Below are 18,606 nucleotides of genomic sequence, written 5' to 3'. Positions count from 1 at the left end.
AAGATTTCATTTGGCAGAAAGGTGGTAAATTTACATCATCCATTTCTGCACAACAAAAAGGTTTTACTTTATGGAAAAAGCTACCAAAAACTAAACAAATGCAATATTTTCTCCAGCATTGTTGCCTCACTACCCTGGTACTTTTCCCAACAGATCTGCAAGCAGGTGACTCCCCTCTTCCACAGGACACAGCTCTTCACTTGTTTTCCTGGTCAGCCTGGTACTTGCTTATGCTTTTGGTGGAATTTTGTGGTGGCTCTTCAGTGCAGCAGCACCTAATTTAGCATTCACATAGATCCCTCTGGCTCATCACCCTGACCCACAGCTAAAAAGGCTGCTCTGCTTTTCTGTTTGATTTTGTTTCAGCAATGGATGGGAACCCAAGAAGACAGTGGATTCACCACTGTGGCTTTGTGCACATGGATGTTGTTCCTAGAGCTTGGTGGCTTTAGAAGAGGTGACAGCCAAAAGGAGGAAGTACAGACTTGCCATGGTGCTAGTTCCACTTGTAGTGTTTCTGTAATAGAAACTCATCCTGGAGAATCAGAAAAATGTGACAGGACAGGGATTACCTCCACTGAGCAGTGTTGAACACTTTAAAACCAAGTTTTGATGTAATTAGTTACATCAGAGTTGCAGCACGGAGGCAGCATGTCTGGTTCTAGTGGCTTGCTTCCAGAATTGCTGATTAAAGGAAGAAGCAGCAGCAGAGAGGCACAAAATATCCACTTTTATCTAGCCAGGCCAGTAAGAGCCCTTACTTCTGGGTCACTGAGATACATCGATAGGGTAGGACAAAAACATGGCTTGCAACATAACATCATCTCTCTGTATAAATGCATCCTGCTCAAGATAGCAAGAGACAGCCTGGTACTACACTCTTTCACTACAAACACAATGGTGCTTTTCCATGCATGTAACACACAAAATCCCTGGGTATGATTTTCAAGTGTTCCGTAAAGGACAAAGATGGGAAAGGAAGTGAGAAAGCACAGCCAACATTTTCTGCCTAAACAAAGTAATAATAATAGTAATAATATTATTATTAATAATAACAACAACAACAAAATGTTATTGAAGTAAAAGACCTTATTTCCCATTCATGTGGCACTTGAAGCAGAGGTCTAGAAACTGCTGTATACAAGTCTAAGCCTTAAGGCTTGCTGCAGCTACTAATGGGAATATTTTTAGTGTTCTACTTTCTTTTGTTCTACTTTTTCTTTCCGCCTTAAATATATATTGAACCGAGGTAATGAGCTACAGAGAAAGCCCTGGAAACAGGGTTAGAATTATAATTCTGCTTTTACTGACCTTCATGAGGAAGATAATGTCATTATTAAACTTCAATATGTTCTGCAGCATAAAAACTAGCATAGGACAAGTTGTTTAAATTACCTCTATTTATCTCACATGTCAAGTTTTACAGAACTATTCATGTTCAGTAGGACATATGTATAAGGTAGGCTATTACCTTCAGTAGATCTTAAAAGCAGTGGTCAGTGTAAGCACTATAACACTGCCTATCAAATTTGAATTTGTTAGCTGAAGTGTAATGTGGATTTAACAACCCCAATAAAATGAATGTAATGAATAAAGGCTGCAAAACCTTCAGCCAAGCTTAGAGCACTGTGTTTAAACTTTTGTCAGAATTGCCCACCAAGGGCTTTGACCAGGACAGGAGTATGGCTCAGACAACACTCCTTTGACTGACATCCCTTTGTTGACAAAAGCCTTATAGCAACCTGCCTTGTGTGTGTTGTGCAGTCCTCAACTAAAAAAAAACAGTACAGATATTTTCCAGAGCTGACCAGTTACAAATCCTTCTCTAGCAATGATGCATTTTCAGAGGTGGAGGAAGAAAGGCGTGTTGGAAAAGTTGTTAGCAAAAGAGAAGGAGGCATTATTCCTTAACTTATGGCATTCCTAGGATCTCACTTCTAGCTGAAAGCATGGGACCAAGGACAACTACCAGTTTAAATCCTGTGTAAAAGTTATCTGCACAAACAAATGGCAGGTGCAGCCCTAGAAAGGCCTTGCTATCCATTAGTTTGCAGAGAGTGTCTCTTAACAAGCCCTAACATTTGAATAACATCACCACAACCACCCAAAGCCCTAAAAAATCACAGTGGGTTTATACTTCTTGTATTTCAGTATCATTTTTAATAACCCTTCCTTTTCTGTTTTCTGAAAAAAAAAACCCAACAAACCAAAAAAACCAACAACAGGAAAAACATACTCCCAGTTTAGAGGAGCTGTGGCTCAGAAAAGGCTCAGATGCATTTCTAGTAAAAAACTCAAACCCCAGCCCTCAAAAATACATGGATGTCTCACTGGGGCCACAGTCTTTAATCATTGAATGTGGTGTGCAAAATTTCACCCCTTTGTGTTTAAAAAAGGATCACAGAAGGCTCTGGACAAGTAGCAGCAAGAATGGTCGTTTCCCAGATTCAGGCTGGTTACCTCACATTCAAGAGACACATTTTTCAGAGCAGTGAACCTGCTCAAATACTCCTGTGCAAGGAGGGAATGAAAGAAGACTAAGGCTCTCCACTACCTCCACCATATCCATGACACTGAGACACAGCACATGCAAAGACATGAGAAGTACAGGGCACAAATCACAGAATACAGTAATGCTGCAAGCAGATGCCACACATCAAACAAAGCTTCGCAGGCTAAGAGCTGACAGCGTCTTAATAAGCAATATCACCCCAGGAGCTGGGTAACTGCAAGCTGCTGTGCCCAGCCTGGGGCACACTGTGACCCTGTGGGCAGCAAGGCTGTGCACAACACACAGGGCTGCTCCTGGAGCTGTGCTGCTCTCACTACACAGCAGGAAAAACTTCATTTTCTCTCAATTTGCACAAAGATTCTGGACATCACAGAAAATTAAATTGCTAAACAGGGAGAAGAGAAATCCCTTCACCCCTTTCAACAGTATAAAATCTACATATTCACTACAGGTTTGATTCTCTTTAATATCACTAAATCTCTTCCTAAAAGTAATTGGTGAATGAATGTTAAATGTGTTATCTCTGGCAGGAGATGCTGTTTGATTTCATCTCTGAGTTATAGATTGCAGCACATGAATATTGTTTACCTTTTAAGAAGCAACACCAGTGAAGCAAAGAATCAATCAAAAACAGATCTAAGGAATCACTCATTTCACGTAGAGGATTTGTGGCTGGATGAGAAGGCTAGACACCGAGCACCTGAACAGTGAGCTAACAGTACTGCAGATAAAAACCAACAAACAGATTAGATGTGATGTATCAAATTAGATGCTGTTAAAAACATCAGCCTACTGTGTATGTTATAATAGACCCAGAAAAAAACCAGTGGCTTACTTATTTCTCCACCTTCCCAAGCAGTTGTGCTGCACTGAGCAGACACTGCAGCAGTGAGCATGGGGAAGAACAAGACAAAAATAAATCCACTGTTTCCTAGATTGCTCTCTCCCACCAATTTATGACATTAAAAATGCTGTGTCCAGCTGCTGCTAGAACTGAGTGAAACTGAAAGATGACTTCTGCACCCTTCAGTTTCAGATGAACCAATTTTTTTTTTGAGCATTCAACGACCCCACTAGGAAGAGAGCCCTTCTGTTCCTCACTGGCTCATCTGATCTTCCTTTCCCCACATCCCAGGAACAGAGCCAGGACCCTCAGAGGTCTCTGTGTAGTGAGTGGTTCGTAGCCACTGACCTGCCCCCCAGGAGCTGCACTAGGCAGGTCATTAGCCTATGACTTTTAGAAGTAGTCACATTCTAGAACAGCAGAAGCATGGGGAGGAATGCTGGAACTGTTAGTCCAAATGGTTCCTTATCCCCAGCCCCTGCGAGCAGTCAGACAGCAGAATTCAGACACTGAGGCACGAACATGCATTTTCATCACTGGCAGCGGAGCAGCAAAAGCTCTGTGAAGAAGGCTCAAGCAGAAAACAGGATGCAGCACCCTTGTTTTTCTCACACAAATATTTAGCACTTTAAAAAAGCTAAGACCAACATGTGAAGTTACTTGGGCAGAGATCTGCAGAGCTGGGGGAGGGAGAGAAAACATGCAGGACAGAGCAGGATGTGCAGCTGATTTTGCAGGTGTGGGCATGGAAAAGAGAAGGAAAATGGAGGATCATTTTGCAGAGGATACCACATCAGCAAACTGAAAGTGGCCCTTGTTTAGTTTGTTACATTCCAGTTAGTGCCAGGCAGAACTGCCCTCCTGGCTCCCTAGACAGCTCTTGCAGGATTCCCATAGAAATGGCCCAGCTTTGCTTATGGACATGAGCACCTGTGTGGTACCTCTGTGCAGCAACATTTGGACATTTGGGATATGGGCAATACCTGCTCAACTGCTACCAGCTCCTGGCCCAGAAAGGAGAGAAAAAAAAAAAGAGTGAGATGATTTCCCAGTCCCTTCTCTCATGTTCTAGAATAACAAGGACAGCCTGACATGGCTAGGCCCTTCTCTACTGCATGGCAAACTTCCCAGGGAAGGGGAATCTCCATGGGTGAAAAGGGTAGGGGCCCTGTGTGCATGAAAGCACTAACATCAGGAGAGCAAAGTGATTTCCAGTCAGTGCAAGGTTGCAGCAAAGCAGGACACCTTGCTATACAAGCTGAGACTACGAGCAGTAGAATGCAGATTAACCACTTGGTTGCTGCTTACCATGCCAGGTACATTGGGCTAAAGGCACCTCCATCCAGTGCTGCCCGACGTGCCAGGTACATCCCATGATGTTCCATTGAAATCACAACAGGCCATCAATAGAACGTGGCTGCACAGATGCAGAATGGAGAAGCAGCAGGGACGCTGTTAAATGCAATTAAAATACTGCAATCAAAATTGAAACGTACATTTTAAAACAGCCACCTGCCTTAAATATGTAAGTGCTAGAACGACCTCCCCTCCACCCATCTCCCCACAACTGCTCAGCTGCGACGGAAGCGGAACAGAAGTACTCTGCAAGTTTCTTACTGATGCTCTCTGGCCACTTCCATTCATGACTCCCAAAGGCACTGAGCTTCAGGGGGACCAGTCCACATGTATCCAAAACAAGCAGATCTCAGGATGTCTGCATCAGCTTCCTTCTGCCCAGAAATTCAGGCAATGAAATATCATCACCATTTAGAAATACCTCTACAACAAGAACAGCCTGGTGCCAGAGCTTCATAGTCTTATCCCCCACACAGTACAGGCAGCAGAAGAAACTCTTCAAAGCTGATCCTCTGTGTTGTCCCCATTTCCCTGTTCCACTTCCCAAGCCTTTGAAAATCTCTTCTAGAGATATTATGGCATTGAGCCAGGCTGGATACTTCAGTGCAAGATGGAAGAAGAAGATACTGTATACCCTCTCCTATTTATAATGATACTTCACTGATAAGTTAATCTCCATTCTTGGAGACCAGAGATCAAGTTGATTCATGGTGAACTGCAGCTTGCACGAGCATTGCAAAACTTAAGATCTATAATTCCACCCTCCCCTGCCCAAAGGAAAAAGCAACATCATCTTTTCCATGTCAGGGAAAGGCACATATCACAGATACCCTAGGTTTGACAAGCTGATTGTATCCTCTACAGTACATATCCTTCCCACAGAGTTCCTCTAATCAGCTCCAGCAGGATTATTATGGAGGACAGTCTCAGGATAAATGCTAAGCACAGGTCCCTCTCTACAAGTGGTGATGCTGCCCCAGTGAAAACAAACAAACAAAAAGCCCAAACCCATCAAAAAACAGAATGGAAATAAATCTGCAGCCTGGCAGGGATTTAACACAGGTTTTTAGACCTCATGGTCAAGTAAAACATGTGAATAGCTCTTTTCACAGTGATGGCTGCATGTCTCCAGCTGTGTTTCTGGAGAGAGAAATCTTACATTTAAAAAGTAAGAATAATATTGATTATCAACCTTAAAAGATAAAAGACCAAATGAAAAAGACCTGTAATACTTAATGCAGTTGAATGAGGGAGAGCATAAAGGAGGACACAGGCCTGAGAAATGGAAAGTGTCTCCATGAAAAGGACAGAGTGTAAGGATATAGTTCATTCTTCCTGAGCATCTGCTGGGCTCAGGCCCAGGGCAGTGTTCCCATCATTCCCACCTACGTACTTATCCCCACAACTCTGTAAATAAATCCCTTTCACACTGAACTAATAGGTCTGTTGTATTCAGATCACCCTGTTTTGACTGCTGAAGATTTTAAAATCTTGTCAATACAATGAAGAAGTGAAATGTAAGCAGCTGTTTGCCTACTGACTTGGGCTATGCTGAGCCAAGAGCATTTGCTGAACTAGCCTGAACAGACCACTGCCAGCATGAACAGATCAACCCACGTTTAACTGCCATGCAACTTGAAGGATAATGGGCCAGAGCCCCAGGAATTTGCAGCTCCCCCTTCTCCAGAAGATCACACTCAGCACTGCACTGGAGCAACCTGAACTTCTGGCTGCATCTCCCAGCATCACTCAATCATTCATCACTTTGCAACTCTGCAAAACTCTCAGCAATACCAGCAATACTCAGCTTAACACAGGCTGAATGCTGCATAGAGGTATTTCTTGAACAGCAGCTCAAATGCACGTTTTTTACACCCAGATTACATCAATTTGCTTCTTACTACTGTGAAGCAAGAGCTCTTCTCCATAGTTGTGTTTCCCCTCTAGGGCAGAGTTTAGTAGAGAACTGCTTCAACCGAAGGTGTTTTCTACTGTTAGAACACCTCACTGCAGTCAGAAATCAAACTTCCTGCCAATTCCTAAACAGAGTGCTTGTATATCATACATTCATTGTCACTGCTGACATGTAGGAGCCTAGGATTATCCAAACCTCCAGTGGGAGGAGAAGAGGAGAGGCATGGACATTGCAGATCTTGTCAGGCAGAGTCAGGTACTAAAAATTCCTGCATATCTGCAGAGCACAGTTGATCTCAGGAACAGAGCAGTGGCACAAATCAAAGCTTCAGAAGCTCGTGACCACTTAGTGACCAGCGGTAGACTCTGAGCCCTTCTGCAGTCCTATAACAACTGAACAAGCTCAGTTTCAGTTGTACCTGCATTACAAGTAGTAAAGGCAGCTCCAATGTCCAGTGCTAATCTCATTTAATTCATTTATTTACTCCCTATTGCATAAAAATAACCTCATATTGACTGATGTAGCTCAAGGCCCCTTTGGTATGCAAAATTTCTGTTTCCCAGCTACCTTTGAGCCTTGATGTATAGAACTCTCCCTTTACAATGCAAGAATTTAGGACATGACCAAAGAATTGTTGCTACCTCCCAGCTAATCCTAGAGAGTACCAGGCTTGGGTCCTTCAGCAAGGTAGACAATTTGGCAGAGGGTGTATGGGGTGGCAACCTCGTGCTGAGCATTGCTCTGAGACCAGGAGCACACCCAGCACTGGGGAGAAGGAGGAATGTCATGACCCTCTTCCCACCAAGACTGGACAGGACATTCCCAGCTGCAGCACTGCTTTAGGGCTCTGAGTCACCTTAGGTAGAAGCTGATAGCAGGCTGTGAAATGCAGTAATACTGGAGCAAATGCACGACCCTTTCAACTGGGAACGTCCCTGCAACTGGGAAGGGATCTTCAGGACAGGGATGAGGCAGACAGCTGGAACTGGTGACTGTGACTCAGACTCCTTAGTTACATGGTTTGTTAGAGCAAACAAAGCCTCAGAATACTAGGAAAAATGGAAGCAGGTTTGATAAAGATCCTCCCAGTTTGCCTGCTTATTTTTATTTCTTGTGTGGACTCAGCAAACGTTTGTGCAGAGAGAAGCAGTCTCCACAGGAGCATCTGCATACCCAATACTGCTTATACCACAAGCTTGCAATAGTTAATACCAAGTTTCCATGCTGAGGGTGTAGTAACTGTCTTGGACCAAAATGTCGTCTCTCTCAACATGTGCCAGATACCAGTGAGCACAAAACAAGCATTGCTGTCTCATTTTTTCCAATGAGAAAAAAATCTCATTCCCTTTACCCATATCTATAGATGCAGCAACAGTTCTTAATATAAATGATGCCTTAAATACAGCACCTTTAGCACTTTATCCATATTTTTTTTCTTTGCTTTTCCCCCAAAACTGACCATTGACCATATACTCAGCCCTGTACTTAGCAAAGAAATCTCTGGGTTCAAGTTTCACTTTGGAGAAGTCTTTCAAGCAAACCACTGTAAGAGTTGATGCAGGCAGTATTAAGACTGTACTGCCTTCCCAACCTCCGTCCAAATCAGATGCTTAACTGATCACCCTGAACGCTTTGTATTTGGTTCTTTACAGCCACCAAAAAGTCTCAGCACATCTGAGCCTGGCAAATGAGAGGAAGCCAGAAAGCCTCTACTATTGCTTGTAAAAGCAGAAGGCCTAAGAGACTCGAAGTTTTGCAAACTGTATTGCATCCAAATTTCTCCAAGCTGAAGATAACCTAATGGGAAAGCAGAGTTTACTCACTTTCAGAATTCTTCATTTCCTTGGCTGGTTTCCCTCAACCCCTACTTCTTATTTTGACTGTTTTATTCCTCTGTCTTCTTCACTAGATACTTCAAGCATTATTTAAACTCAGCTCACAAACTGCAAGGAGGTCACACTACATATGTTTCCAAAATCTACCTCTTCCCAGCAAGGCTCCCATCCTGCCAGCTTTATCCTGCAGCCCTGCACAACAGTGGTCCAGGGCTGCAGATACCTCAGGCGCATTTGGCCAGCCCTCCCTGGTAGACAGCTTCTCAGCTTGGGGGATTACAGCTGCAGGCACGTTATGAAAGGCAGCCCAGCAAGGTCATGGGATGTTGAAAACTTTGCTACAGTCCAAAGCACAGGATCTTCCTCCTTTCCTTCCCTACACACTATTCTTGTCAAGGTCAAGGATTTCCTGGCAGTCCTCAAAGCACACAAATTATAGGCTTTTGTCATGAATTAAGACTTAAAACTTCTCTTCATTTTAAAAAAGTAGAAGGAGTGGAGCAAGGCAGGGGAGAAGGTACTTTTGCCTAAGATTTGGTTTTGAAAAGGGGATTGACAGCCTATGTATGTGCTTTACCCTGTAATCTGAAAGCTTCTCAGGACAGGACCCTTAGAAGCATTTTATACTGAACCATGTACACATCCCAGAGCAAGAGAAGCAGCAACTTCCCGCATCCATTCCAGTCTGCTCAGCTTCTCTTAAATCAACACTGCCAGAAGGCAAGACAGCACTATAACAAATTAGCACCACTCACAATTTGTTGAAGTTGCTGTTGCATTGTTTGTTTATTTAAAACACGCGCAAGCACACACACACACACACACACAAACCTCCGGAGCTTGCTCTCTGCTGCCATCCCCCAAACTCCAGATTTGTAAAGGCTGTGGATTAAACCCATGCAGAGCAACAGCCACCGTGCTGGGACTCTGCTTGTGTTTTGCTCTTTCACTACAAGCAAAACCAAAGAATGCCCACACTGTTGCAGCCTGGAACATCAAGGTGTAGAAATCCTTATTTCAGCACCTGAGTAGGGAAATGTTGTTAAGAAAAAGAAAGAGCCACAGGCTTGAAAGCACCCAGTGCTAATAAAACTCTTAGTGCTAATGCTATTTATGAACATCCAAGGGATAATCTGCACCCCTTATCAGCCCACAAGATTATAAGATCTTTAAAATGGGAAACATGTCTTACTTCATAAAGCACTGTATAAGTTTACAAAGCACAACATTAGTGGTAATAAATAATTGTCAAAGTCGAGCACAGCGGTGGCTGTAAAACCTGAAGCACCATCACTATTCCCATTTAATTCTGAGCTCTGGGTAGTAACACTGTACATTCACTGGTTGTGCTGACTTGGTCTACTCTTACGCACCAATCTGGTTTTATTTTAAGAGATCATTTGGGAAATACGCTATGCTTATACTCACAGTGTAGGAAGTAATGTTTGATCATGAGGTGATCACACAGAGGGTGATTTTAAAGAGCTGTAGTAGATTGTTATCCTTCCACCAAACAGTCTAGTTTGCCAGCATGTGTCAGTGTGCCAGCAGTGATTCCTCTACGCAGCATTTCTATCTGTAGGCACTTGTCACACACAGAGCACCCTACTATCAAGAGCAGCTGCTCGCCAGTTACATCATGTAGCCTACAGAGACAGCTTCTCTTTCATTTCTCTTGGTTTATATGACATTAAGCTCTGGGCTGCTGCAGGCATAGCTTAGAGGACAGTAAAGTCACTATCATCCACTCAAGCCCTTACATGCTTTCATTCAGTTATTTTTTTCATTTTAGAGAATTTTTTTTCTGTCCTGTGAATGCTCTAAAAGTTTTCATTTCTGGCTGCTGACAGATATCTGCATCATCCAAAGCATATCTGCTCACCGGGGCTGAGCACAGCTTTGGTTTCTGGACTGGTGAACACCACAGTTCACAGAGTTATCTCCACCACTGTAACAGCAATTTAGGAAATTACACGATTTTATACTCAGATTGAGACCTTTGCATGGAATTCTGTCGGTGCCAAAACATTACAATTTTGTTCTTCAGATAACCCATGACTTATCAAATTTTTAAGTACTCAAGATTTAGTATTTCAAAAGCTACTCACTTTACATTTGTCAGCTAAGGAAATTACTAAGCAATTTGTGCATTTTTTCCCTGCCAGAAAAAAATGCCTCAAAGAGCAGAGCAGAATGCATCACCCTCCTTCTTTCAGCATTATTAAAACCGTCTAATTGGTAATTATTCTCCTCAAGCTGGGTGTGGGGGAGTGAAAATCTGTAACAGATTCTATTTTTAGAAGATAACCTTGGGAAAAACAGGAGGTACCAGAGAAACAGGCATGAGGGGTGAAGTTATGACAGTACTGAAACTAGCAGGAGACACAGGTGTACCAGGTGTCTGTGCCAGAGAGCTCTGAGAACACAAATGTGGCCACACCTCCTGCAAGATTTAGGCTTGGCTGGCAGGTTTCAGAGGCACTCAGAATTCACAGAGACAATTCACATATTTAAAAGCTTGAGCAAGAGTTAAAAAAAAAAAGCAACGCCAAAACCAAACCCACACAAAAAGGTTATTTTAAAAGTTTGCTAGATCACTTCCAATGCAGCTCTCCCCTCTCAGCAAGAAAAGTGGTTAAAGGGGAAAAAAAATCCCAAGCAACCAAAAACCCAAGCAGAACCAAAATCTAAAAACAGCCAGAGAGGCTAAAACTTCCCTAACACAGGTGAAACAATACAGCAATTCTATACCTATATAAATAGGATTAGAATCTGGCCCAAGGAGTAATACACAAACTTCTGCTAACAGCCACAACAAACATTGTTACCACACCTTAGAGTGGAAGGAAAAAGTAAAATTATTCCATCCTTACCACTTCCAGCAGAGCCCACTGATACAACAGCATCAAGAGACACCAAGAGGATGCAGAAAGTGAGGATACATTTGGACTAAAGCCTCTCTCTTGTGCATTCCCAAACACCTGTATTTAGTATGCAGCTGCTTTCAGCCCCTGGCCCTTGGTTGCTCATTATTCAGCCACATGCAGTTCTGTTACAGAGAAGGGCTGAATAAATTGTGGCATTGTTACACCACAGTGCAGGTGCTCGGAAACACACACATCCTGAGGCTCGTACCTCACCAGCCATAGGGCTGTTCCGATGCCATCCAGCTTTCTCTGACCCACCAACTCAGTCCACCTTGGGTTAATCTATTCCCGTGTCCAGGCATTTTCTTGGCAGGCATCTCACTCAAAGAATATGTTTTAACAGCAGGAAAACCACCTTAAAATCCCAAACCGAACAAATCAACGCCTGTAAAGAACTTGAGTAAGTCACATAGGTGGCATCCTCCTTATCACAGAGTATCCTCCATCACAGGTGCTAACATGGCTTTCACACACCTGTTTGCTCTGTAACCTCATGTAAGAAGCCTGACAATAATCCCAAATCACAAGACACTTCCACAAGCAGTCATTGCACACCCAGACCTACTCCAGACAATCAAAGTCTTATAATAGGGTATGTAATTGTAAAAGCCCGTTTAATCTTGTGCAGGCAAGAAGTAGCAGGGACTTGCCTGTTGAAAAATTAGAAGGTATATAGTAATTCATCAAATTGATTTAATAGAGCCAGCTGTATGAGTGAATGCTGGCCCCAGCAGAAACAGTCCCAATCCTATGCATTTGCTTACAAATAGGCAAGGTGCTTTGGCACAGCTGCTGAATCCTTTGAAAAAGTTGGTTTTGACATGTTGGAAAAGGACGTGGATTTTTCAGCTGCTCTCTAAGTAGGAGGCAATTCAGAGAACACACCCAAGACCTGCAGCAGACACCATTTTAAAATTTGTCTTCATTATGTTCTAATTTTTACACAACTTTCTGACATTTGCAATAGCCAAATGAAATTTTTCATGTTTCTAAAAACAGAGGAGAGGTCAGAAAAGCACTGTTACACATCATTTGTTCTTTCTCTAGAGATACTCAGGTCCAGAGTCCTGGCCCAGGGTTTCTACTTATATTTTCCCTGTGATTCCTAAGCCAACAAACCAAATATAGTTGTCAGGTTTGGTGAGTTTTAAAACAAAAGGTGTAATAGAAGGGAATTATTTATTATCATATTATTTAAAGGATTTGGTGAGGAATCTAAAAATCTGTGGAAGGGTTTGTTGGAGGGGGATTAGAAAGAGAAGGGCATTTTAAAAACAACCCCACACACTCCAATCACAGAGTTTCTTCCTCTCCTCCACATCAAATCATAGAAACATTTAGGCTGAAGAAGACCTTTAAAATCAAGTCCAACCATTAACCCATCAATGCCAAGACCACCTCTAAACTGTGTCCCCAAGTGCCAGATCTACACATTCTTTGGATAATCTCCAGGCATGGCAATTCCACCATTTCCTTGGGCAGCCTGTTCCAATGCTTGATGACCCTTTCCTTGAAATTTTCCCTAATATCCAATCTAAACCTGCCTTGGTGCAACTTGGGGACATTTGCTCTTGTCCCATTGCTCATTCCTTGGGAGAAGAGGCCAATTCCCATCTGGCTAAAACCTCCTTTCAACCTCACTGAACCTCACCCAAGTGGCCTCAGCCCATGGATCCAGCCTGTCCAGATCCCTCTGCAGAGCCTTCATGCCCTCCAGCAGATCAACACTCCCACCCAACTTGGTGTCATCTGTGAGTTTACTGAGTGCCATCAACCCCCCTCACCTCTGATAAGGACATGCACACTAATGCCTTCTTGCCTTTCATGAGGGAAACAAATCCAAAGGAGCTGGCAGAAAAGGCCTGGAAAACACTGCACTCAGACACATGGTGGGGAGGTGCTGGGAAGCAAAGCAGCAGCTGAAGTTATATGGAAATAACAACAACATTCACAGAAGTTCCCCTTGGATACATGTCAGCGTGTGGGAATGAAGGATTAAGATTGAGTATTTGCATTTCCCAGCCAGATGCCAAGATAGCAAAGCTGGCAGGCTGAGGTGTTGTGGTGTTCCTTGAAGGGAGTCTCCAGCCATCCACACTGTGTGTACAGAGCTCTTCTGCTTGCTAGTCTCTCTCATAGAGAGTATTTTGAATTTTTTAAAATGTGCTCTAGGTTAGCGCTTATAAAAGTAAAGCATTAACAGCTCCAGCACAGCACAGGCAGCTGGGCAAGCTCTGCTGATAGATCCTTGCCAACACAACCCCAAATTAATCCTGTGTTGTGTTCCCAACCCACACACTGTAAGCAGGTAGTGCCATGGTGCCAACTGCTTCAGTCAGCACGTAGGAACAAAGTGCCATGTTATTAGCTCTTCTGAAGGCCACAGCAGAGCATTTTGATCCCTGCATACAATAGACACCTGAATAATTAGAACACAGGGCTGAATCCTCTGTCAGACATGCCTTTTAAAATAAGATGCAGCACTTCTGCATCATTGCCCTCTACAAGAGATTTCAGTGCTTTTATGCTGCTTTTTTTGAGGCCAGCATTAACATTGCCAATGATACATTATTTCCCAGCTGGGAAAAAAAAAAAATCCCAGAACAAACCACACAGAAGTAGAGCCATCATTACAGAGGAAGAGGCATCATGATCTGTTTTAGGGCATCTAAGTCAGAGCCACCACTGAAAAGGTCAGGTCTTGCCCTCTTTCTGCATCAGCCCTGGTCTGGCTCAGCCTTACAGCCCCATGGTCCTCAGGGCAGCACAACAGAGCAGGCAGCAAAGCACAGCCAGGGATCAGGAACACTCCTGAACAAAGCTGGCTGTAAAGCCAAATCCCACGTGTCAGAGGTCACAGCAGTAACTGAGGACTGTGCTTCAACCTCCAAAACATCCTCTGGTATCCAGGAAGGCTGCTGGCAATAGGTGAAAGATAGTTGTGAGACAGAGGAACAATGAAGGAAAAGTTCCTGGAATTGTTGTTGACACTGTGTGGTGCATGCACAGTGAGAAGGCAGAGCAGAGCAGCACCTGGACCAGGAGGGGCTTCAAGGGAACATTCCAGTGGGCCTTTGAGCCTGAAATTCTCCTCTCCAACACCCCAGTTTCCTTAGTCAGAAGTGAGATCAATGCCTAACAACTACTCAAGATGCTTCCACTTTGTAAGGATCTTCATTTCTAGAAGAGTAATTGTTGTTGACTTCCTTGGAACTTTGTAACAGGCCAGCAAGAATGAAGGTTTGGAGATTCTCCCCAGAGTCACCCAAATGCATCAGAAACTGGAATCTGCTGCAGGGCTGCAGTGTCTTGTCTCAGCAGATTCGGTGGGTAAGGAGGACTTCTGAAACAAAGTGTAATAAGTGTTTCTGCCTGGACTTGCCAAAAGACCTTAATGCAAATAGAACTGCAGGAAAATTAGGGTGGACTCTGGTGGCTGCCTCCCCCTCAGGGTTTTGGTTTTTCTGTTGGTTTTTTTCCCCCCCTTCAATCCTGATGAAATTCATTACAGTTGCATTTAAACTGAGGTTGTGATTTAAATTTTTCAAAGCAGGCAGGGCAGGTTTGAAAGCCTGATATATCAGAATGCATGTGCTTCCTGAGAACCAAGGTAGTTGCAGAGCCTTCCCCAAGGGGTGCCTGGTTGGTCCCCTCACCCCCCTGACATGTTTGCTGTCACACAGGCCACTGGATTCCTGGCAAGTCCAGCAGGCTTGCTCCTTACAGCCAAGCAGCCCCACATTCAAACATGCCACTACTTTCCTTGAAGGTATTTACAGTTTACTTTTTAGTGCTACTTTAAGTTCAAAGGGGCTAGTAAAGCCCCATTAAGCCATTTACATCAAACTGGTTAGTTAATTATCCTGTTGCAGGCTTTAAATTAGCAATTTATAGCCCCTTCCCTGGAGATGCCAGTATTTGGAAACAACTCAGCCAGGACATTTTGCAGGGTGCAGTTAAGGAACAAAAAACACCACTAAACCAAACAACCCACAGGCCCCCACCCTCCAAAAAAAACCCCAAACAACCCAGAATAAATATCTTCCATTTTTGATTGGACATCTATTAACTTTGGGAGAATCCAGTAAGAACAGAAGTGGGGGAGAGCCCACTATTACCAGCTACCAGGGATAAGTGAGGCTGTGTCTACTTTAGGCTATGCAGCAAAATGTGATGTGCAGAGGCCCAAAGCCTGCCTGGGAGGCAGCACAGCTAGAGGGGGATGATTCTTTCCTTACAAGAACAAATTCTGCTGCTTAGTAGCATAATCAAAGGTATTTTTACATTCATACGTACAAAACTGTGTCTGCCCACAAGGGAGCAAAACTATTTGAGGGTTTGGATCTGATCAAACTGAACACCAGCATACAGCTTCAGCCCTCTTTCAGGTTAGGATGAAAAAGATACATATTTACATCCCCTTGTCATAAGGGTCAATGACCCCATGGGCCAAGTGAGGCTGGAGCTGAGGGGTCTCCATTCCCAAGCTCTTCTCCTCTGCCAACAACCCTTAATTTCTGAGAAGGAGAGTGTCGTCCCCTCAGGGACTAGTTAGTCCAGTCCACCCCACTCAGAGTGCAGAGCTGTTACAGAAGAGAATTACCACCTTCCCCCGATAATACCTGACTGCCCAAATCAACCAGATTCTAGAGCACAACACTCCTCTCATCCTCTCTTCCTTATTTCCACCAGCCATCAAATTAGTTCTACAAACAATTGGCATACTGGATGTTTACCTGAAAATCCTATTTAAAATAAAGATGGGAGGGAAAGACTGCCCAGTTGCTACTATTTTCACACAACAGTTATCAAATGTAGGAGAAGCCTTGGCCCCAATCCTGGAAGCTGTCCCAAACCAGCAAGCACTTAACACCTCACCAAAAGCAGGAATCCATGAAAAGAAGGGCCATGTGGAATGAGACTGTGGCAAACTAGGAGAGTTCACATTAACATCAAAAAAGGCACATCAAATTTGAGAGAAAAATTCCATTCTACTTGAAAGACATGACAGACAGATGGAATCAAGTCATATGACAGAGCCTGCAATTTCTCTTCCCTTCATCTTAATACATCCCTTTTTCAATAGCAAAAAAAAATTATCTTCTGCCAAACAAGTGTCAGATAAACTTGAAAAAAAGAGATAAAAATCTAAGCAATTTAATTTCTTTATGCTATGCAACCATGAGATTTATTATGCATTTACTTGCTGCTTCTTTTTCTTATGGAGAGTAGCCATTTCACAATAATTTTTGGGATGGAGGGCAGATGGGAAGAAGAGAGGGAAATATAGTCAGAGACATCAAACCAAAGTGACAAAATATTTTTGCACATATTTTGTAAGATGGTATGACTTTTATGTGATTAACTGCTCTAAATTGCAAGACAGAGGCCTTATAATAAAGGTAAACACAACACAAAATCTAAATTATCTAAAGGACTGAAAAACCCAACCCCACACATAGATGACATTCTCCAAATTCTCTGCCCTTTCTTGGGAGCAGTTTCACCCAAACCATCATTTAGACCAGAGGCTGTTCTCTCCTGCAAACACCAGCCTGGCCTTTGAAACTGTCCAGTACTAACAGGTTACAGGACTGCATAATATTAAGGAATTATAAAATAATATGAAACAGGGGAGAAGGAAGAAAGCAAAGTCCTCCTGAAAATAAAATGAGAGTCTTTCCTGCTCCACCAAAACCTTCCATTTCCAAGGCATGCAATACCCAGGCCTGTGCCTAGAACAGGTGTGTCTCCTTAAATACCTCACATGTCACACTTGTGTCTCATGGATACAGTCCTGCAGGATTATATTAGTACCAGTGCATACCAGCTGGAGCTACCCCCGGCGGTGTCCTGTGACTCCTCGCACGGGGGGAGCCACTCTCGCCACAGGCACGGCCCCTTTGCCACATGATCCCTGACACAGACAGACAGACAGACAGCGACCCTGCCACTGCGGCTCCGCGCACTTGTGCTCCGGGGGCTGACCCAGCACAGGGACAAACGAGAGACCTCCTCCGGAGCAGGAAGGGGGCACTGCCAGCAGACAGTGAGCCGAGGGCTCCAAGTATCCTTTTCTTTCCCTCCTCTGCACTTATTACCAGCAAATTCTCAACCGATTTATGCCAAATAGGCATGCTGAAGACCTCCTTTAAATTAAAAAAAAATGCACAGCTAACAGAGCAAAGTCCACTCAGCCATTCCCAAGCAGAAAATGCTGACAAGGCACAATGCAGGTATGGCTAAAGCAGGATGAAGGAAGGACAAAGGAGAGCGAGCCTCATACATCTCCAAGTCAGTGCAGGAGACACCCCTTGGCAATTTCAACCTAATTCATCACTAACCTTGGAGCATGATAGCTGCTGGCCTAAGCAGCTGAAAGAGATAGTAAGACATTTTTATGGCAGCAAACACATTAGTGACATTTTTTGTGTAATATCTTCATGAGTGGCACAGATAATACAAAGGGAAGAGCTACTTGGTTTTAGCTGTAGCTCTGCATCACAACACAAAGGAATTCTTCAGCATGAAGAACTGCCCCGATCCCATCTCATGAAAGGAATCTCATGAAAGGAATCTTGTAGTACTGATCAGGGAGCTAGAGCACCGATGGATGTGAGAAGCTGCTGAGCAGCACACATGGGCTCAGCACACATGGTGGAAGCACCACAGGGCCCTGTAGGATCTCCTGCCTTACTCCTCTGTAGTAGCACAAGCACCTTCATTTTCCAGAGAACAATTCTTGCAACAGCTTTTAGGATAGAGAGTGTAAATTAAAGTGATGGACCAATCTTGGTGAAAAGTCTAACTTATGAGGAATCTACTACATCCATAAATTGATTAATCTGTTAAATAAATTCTAATTCAGATTTCCAGGTTTGAGCACACATCAGGTTTATCTGTTCATCCCTATGGTAACTGGCTCCAGGCATCACAATCAGCTTTTGGGATGAAGGCAATGCCAAGCTGAACATTCTTCTCAAGTGCTTTTTCAATCCACCTCTGCTTTATAACCCCTCAAGGACTGGGCGATACAGAGGGCTCAATGAACCCAGCTCATCAGTCCAGTGTAAGTTGGAATCACAGAGAAATTCTCACATACTTTGTGTCCCAGTCATCTCTTCATCTCACTGGCCATTTCTGTTCAAGTAAATCCAGAATAAGGCCATTCATTCCATGATACTTCATTTTCAAACAAATAAGCAGGACCTCAAAGC

At 43.5% G+C, this 18,606-nt stretch overlaps 1 protein-coding gene and 1 long non-coding RNA gene across 11 annotated transcripts in view; one reads left to right on the top strand and one right to left on the bottom strand.

Annotated features, from left to right (window-relative positions):
• Positions 1–18,606, top strand: part of LOC146430307 (uncharacterized) — a 209,964-nt gene that overhangs the window by 101,950 nt on the left and 89,408 nt on the right. The window lies entirely within an intron of this gene.
• Positions 1–18,606, bottom strand: part of HIC2 (HIC ZBTB transcriptional repressor 2) — a 79,083-nt gene that overhangs the window by 10,703 nt on the left and 49,774 nt on the right. For 4 of the 7 annotated variants that reach the window (XM_085075852.1, XM_085075851.1, XM_085075854.1 and 1 more), the window contains one exon: positions 4,665–4,808. The exons of 1 other annotated variant lie outside the window; for it this stretch is intronic. The gene's annotated coding sequence lies outside the window, so the exon portion shown is untranslated. Of the gene's footprint in view, positions 1–3,100; positions 3,234–4,664; positions 4,809–7,483; positions 7,732–18,606 lie in introns of those variants that run through there. 2 more of the 7 variants (XM_085075857.1, XM_085075856.1) reach the window with 2 other exon arrangements.

Source organism: Lichenostomus cassidix, chromosome 15 (assembly GCF_008360975.1).
Source record: "Lichenostomus cassidix isolate B80296 chromosome 15, HeHo_3.0, whole genome shotgun sequence".
Lineage (NCBI taxonomy): Eukaryota > Metazoa > Chordata > Aves > Passeriformes > Meliphagidae > Lichenostomus > Lichenostomus cassidix.
The sequence above is the reverse complement of the archived record's forward strand: the minus strand, read 5'-3'. Positions and strand labels throughout refer to the sequence as shown.